Below are 5,744 nucleotides of genomic sequence, written 5' to 3'. Positions count from 1 at the left end.
GGTTTGAACCGCTAAATTGAGAATATATTTTCCGCGTTGTTCTGTCAATAGGCGCTATTTAGGCTGTGAAACTAACTGCTGTAAACGATCTGATTTTTGCGAGGACCTATTTTTGAAAATTTCGCGAATTGCCTTCAATTCGCGAAAAATGGGTCCCGCGAACAATTTCGGTAAAATGTAAACGGATTGAAATTTATATTGAGATTTCACCGCGTCGAGAAAATAACAACCCTCGAATTATTCCAAAACTTCAGCTTTGACCTAAATCGCGAAATATTGAGCCCACGAAAAATAGTCGTTTACAGTATATAGTTTTTTTTTTATTGTTTGTTCAATTCAGTTTTATTCTCAGGTACCAAAATTATAAAATTCTGTTATTTATTCCTACACAACAAGAAAGGAAAATCAAGATTAACATACAAAACGTCGTGTTTATACGACTCAACATCCCTTCGTTTACCAGAGTCACATATATTGTACCTGAACTGAAATGTTTTCGGAAGTGAAGTAGGTTGCCTAAAATACCCGTGATTGGTACAACTTTGTATCGCAGCATTAGGTGTTGAATCGTGGTTTTGCCCTTGAAATAAGGAATTAATTACAGTGAATACAATCACGAAATGGGCACCTCGTCGCCATATATATCATGACATGTGTTTTACGGAATACGTTTCACAATATATATATGATGACGAGACGACTGAGCTTAAGGGAATATAATTTTCAAAATGTCACGAAAGTCACGGGACAAGTCCTTCCAGTCCATATTTTATAGAAACACTAAGCGACAATCGCAATGCTTGTTTTTCTAACTAGCATATTGTTTGCTCTCAGCACCATGATGCGGGCGACGAATCATGCATAAAGGAGTGGCTGAAATTGTTCACTCTAACCTATGAGCACCTTAGTACTGAGATCGAATCTGACCTAAAACAGTGCTTACCCATGTGAACATTTTCTTATATTGGATAAACTGGCATAGCCTGGATGTTGAGGTTTGCTCTTGACAAAATGCAGGTCAATTTAATTTGCAAATAAGCATCACCCTCGCTAATTGATGATTTTTGTTAAATAGAACAAAGTGGTATTTCATGCTCTACTCAATTCGGAAGCTACCTAATTGGACACTTTCTGAGAGTTTAAGTGTGCAATCGTCATAGTTCCACCACTCGTTCCAGTAAAAAAAGGCGATAGTAAAAACACATAAAAAACGCGATAATAAACTTCTATATATTTAAGAAGTTATATATGCGTGAGGAACACAAATAGTTATTTAAATTAGCTTCAAAATAATAATAAAAAACATTATATCTTTTCAAAATCACCTATAACGTGTCTATAGAGGATAAAAGCGCCGAAAAATATTTGCCGAACATCTTTCAGATAATTTAAAGGCGCATTTACTTATATATCTTGGAGGTGAGAATCTTCTATTTATGCTGCCAAATCTTCAGACAGGAATTAAGTATATTTTTATTACCATTGATAAATTTGACTTTATGAAGTTCACATAACCGCCTGAGACCAACACGGAAGGACGATACTCGAAAATACGCCAGCTGTTGTGTCTTCGGCAACGTGCTTTTGTTAGCTGTTTTGCAGTGTAAAATAGTGGGTTGCAGGGCATGCCAAAAAACACTGTGGTCACATGATATATCGGAAGGCAAATACACGAAATGTGCAGAAATAAGGAGATGACACGCAATTTTTTTCTAAATAATCCCTTAAACAACGCTTTACTGCAAAAAGAAATGCATAGAAATGCATAAAATGATATTCCTAATTAAACATAGATTCCGCGCAGGGCAAACAAAGATTTTTTAGAATCCTAATATAAATCACTTTTGGGCATCAGCTTGCCTCAGCTCGAAACGTCGCGGGATACTACCTCGGGAGGCTAATGTTATCTTAGGTTTTACGCGCACTTGTTTTGAGACCTTACTTCATGACTCTGTTCTTTATCAGTCATGTGCTCCAACATGTCATTAGGCTGCCGTATATCATCGCGAGACTACTATAAATACTACACAACTTTACACATTGGACGTGTAGTGCTGGTGTTGCGAACGTCGCACTTCACCAGAAAGCTGAAGTATTTAACATGGTTTGCACGTGACGTAATCGCACTAGATACTGGTTGTCATTGCGAGTTGTTCTTGCTGAGAAAATCAAATCCGGTTTGGCAAAATGCACGCTGCAAAAGTTTCGCGCTCAGTGCAAGCTATGTATTTGAGAGGCACACATTTTTCTTGTTGGTACATCGTCGTTAGGCACGGCGCGAGTATCTGGCACGACGAAAACGTGCTTTCTGGCAAGAGTGTTTTTACAAATAAAAGTTGTACCAACTACCCATCTGTCACTATCGTTTCCAGGCCACGCTTTCTAGTCTGCGCCGAAAATGTGGGGCAGAGGAATCTTTACGACACAGTATGCTTTAAAACTACCCCCCTCCCCACTCCCTTTTTTTTTTTAGTTGCTCCTCAAGATACTTTTTATTCCTCAGGGATTGCCTGCTCCGTATTGAGTGGTGTTCACTCGACAATTATATTTGTGTCACTTGTTAACAGTAATTCTTCCTTGCTTTAACTTTGCACCACACTGTGAAGTTTAAACAAAATACAGGGCTGTCGAAACTTGGAGAACTTGAGAGCGACACTCCTGTGAGACTTAGAGCGGCTGCCAACGTTCGGCTATCCCTGTGAGGCCACTAGGATCTTCCTTTTCAGGTATCCCTCCCGTACACACTAATAGTTCCATGTAACGTCCGACTAATACGTCACATTTAGACCCTTTAACACTTCTATTCTCGGGACAACTTTCTGAGGCAGTTCAGCAATAGCGAAAACATGTTTGGGAGCCTCAATGGTGTGCATACATGTAAAATCGGTCGTGCAGCATCTTTTTTTTTTTACCTTAAGTTCAATAAATACCGCTAAGTTGTAATCCTTGACGTTGATAACTTGCGAAAGCATCCATTAGTTTGCCCCTCCGCGAAATGGCAGACAGTCGAAAGAAAGAAATGAAACAGCTTTCCCCTCCTCAACTCACAATTAGAACTATCAGCCACGTGATCTGATCCTAATATATACACCGTCAGTGTTTATCATAGTCATACGCAGGGTTGGCAAAGCCCCACTAAAGCGACAAACAGAAACAAGCGACAGCGGCTAGCCTTAAACCAGAGTATTTCGCGATTTGACAGGCTTTGTAGAATAAAGAAGGCTATGCTCAAACACGAGTATCATGCACACGATGGTACCATTTTCAGGCTTGTAAACACTCGTGCTAACTTCGCGAGCACCGAACAACTCAAAGCCGTATAAAGGTACCATCACGAACATGCTGCATGTGTCTGAGGCTTGTCGCTTTCGTTTGTTTCTGTTTCTAGCTCTAGCGGGACTCGGGCCCATCATAATCTTTGAGTTGAACACGAGCGTTACCCGAATGTTTGGCGATACTGGTTGTCATGAACCAGAGCGTTTGACTCGGGATCATGACAATCGGGTACATCATGGTGTCACGTGACTCTCAGTGTGAAGTTGTGATGTCATGTGACGTCACGGTATCAACAACGTTAATAGATCTAGCGACGTCCTCAATTCGAATCGACTTAACGCGGTGAGTCACGTGACGTCACGGGGTCACGTGATGTGACATTACTTGACAGCATGTCTTGACATCATGACGTCACGTGACATTGTGACACATGGCTAATCATAGTGCCAATAAGAAAGCGCCGCAAAAAACCAGGATTTATTATACATTGCAATTCTGTATATGACGATTTGATCAATACATAGAGGAATACACGTGCCAATAATAATAAATTTGTAATACTAACAAAAAAAAAATACCGTGAACCGTTTTGAACCGGTTACCGTTATATTTTTTTCCGGTTCAGTTCCGGTTCAGTTCCAAGATGGCGGCGAAGATTTCGGTTCGGTTCAGTTCCGGTTCGGCTAAAAATAACGGTTCTGTTCCGGTTTTCGGTTCGGTTCGGTTCCGGTTCGACACCCTGGTGAGAACAGTCTGTTAGACTGTTCTCATTCTATTGAATTCGCAACAAAAACGGCAACAATAGAGAAATGATCGTAGCTGAGAACTACTACCGTCTCAAGAAAGCCGTTGCACCCGATTGAAGAGTCGGAGAACTGCGGTTACTTCAAGTCGTTTTCAACTTCAACCTCGTTCGTTGGTCTGAAAATTGATCAGTTTTGTTTGGCTTGTTCTTTTGTGCGTCACAGCCGCGACAGCAGCATCGTCGGACATCTCCGAGGAGTTGTGTGTTGTGAAGTGCAAATATTCGACAGTGCTAGAGAAAGTCATGGCCCGAGTGGAGTTGAACAGCACCGCCTACGTCAACGGCACTCTCAGCAATGTCAGCGGCATTTCGGAGTCGGAGCTAGAATTCTTCTACTTTTATCAGGTGAGCACCTCCTTCAATTCAACTGCGACTCGATCCTGCTTCTTAGTCTTCATTGGCGTTATCAAATAATTAAAGTTCTTAAACCAATTGCTGCCCTCGCGGTCACGACAGCGCTCCATTCTTGGACTGTTAAAAGTTGTGAGCCAAGAAAAAAGAAAAAAACTTTGGACAAATTTTGCAAGTTAGTTTTTTTGTTGTTGTTTACTATCAAGCTAAATGAAGTTGGTTGCTAGTAAAATATGTAAAATTTAACTTGTCAGTAATGTAAAATTGACGATATTGATCGAGAGGTGTTGAACTTAAAATCAGGAAGGGACGGCGTTACTGCCGTCTCGGACGTCGCCACGCGAAGCAGTTCTGCACTTGAACAAATGGCACAAAGGTGCGCCGTGCTCGAAAGCCGTTCCAGACGAAATAACTTGTTGTTCTTTAATGCTACTGATAGCAGGAATGAAACGTGGAAGCAGTCGGTAGAGAGCGTCGTCAATTTTTGTGAAGAAAGACTTGGTGTTACAATAGAACCTTCCGCTATCGAACGTGCCCTTCGAATTGGTTATTACAGAAACGACGTCGCTTAGTGCGATGATTGTAAAATTCAACTGTTATAAGGATAGGGAACTTGTGCTTTCGAAGACACCTAAATTGAAGGGCACACGCTTTCGTTTCAGTGAAGACTTCCCCAAAGTCTGTGCGTCTACTTTCACGCACAACACTCCGAGAGCCAATCACCACAACTTATACTGAGGCAGCTCAGCGAATGACAATACCGAAGCATATGTTTAGACCGAAAAACGCTGAGTTGTGACATTAATCAATGCAAAACGTCACGCTTGCATTGCTTAATGTCACAACTCAGACTGCGTTTTTGGGTCTAAACATATGTTTCGGCATTGTCATTCGCCGAGCTGCCTCAGTAAGTTGCGGTGATTGGCTCTCCGAGTGTTGTGCGGGAAATCAGACTCACGGGCTTTTTTTAGAGTAAAGAGAGTTGGTTACGTTCGCAAAAAAAAAAAAAAAACAACAAAAAAACAAGGACAGCCCTTCAAACGACGTCATGATAAACTTTTCATTGGAAGTTCGCGTTATTTTTTCGATCAGCAAGCCAATTGCGTCAAACCTTTTTCATCATGGCTTGTGGAAAAACGGCACTCATCCCCCTCTTCTCAAGCGACACTTAACCCTTGTCTTAGAACTTTTAATTTTTATATTGCGAACGCGAGAAGGAGTATGCAAAACAAGACGAGTTATTTTCTGCTATGCAATCGAGTACAGCTGACGTGAATTGATTATGAGCGACGATTATTTTATTGTTCGGAAC

The sequence above is a fragment of the Ixodes scapularis genome, unplaced genomic scaffold (genome assembly GCF_016920785.2).
Source record: "Ixodes scapularis isolate PalLabHiFi unplaced genomic scaffold, ASM1692078v2 PGA_scaffold11__112_contigs__length_91849675, whole genome shotgun sequence".
NCBI lineage: Eukaryota > Metazoa > Arthropoda > Arachnida > Ixodida > Ixodidae > Ixodes > Ixodes scapularis.
This window is presented reverse-complemented; position numbering follows the sequence as displayed.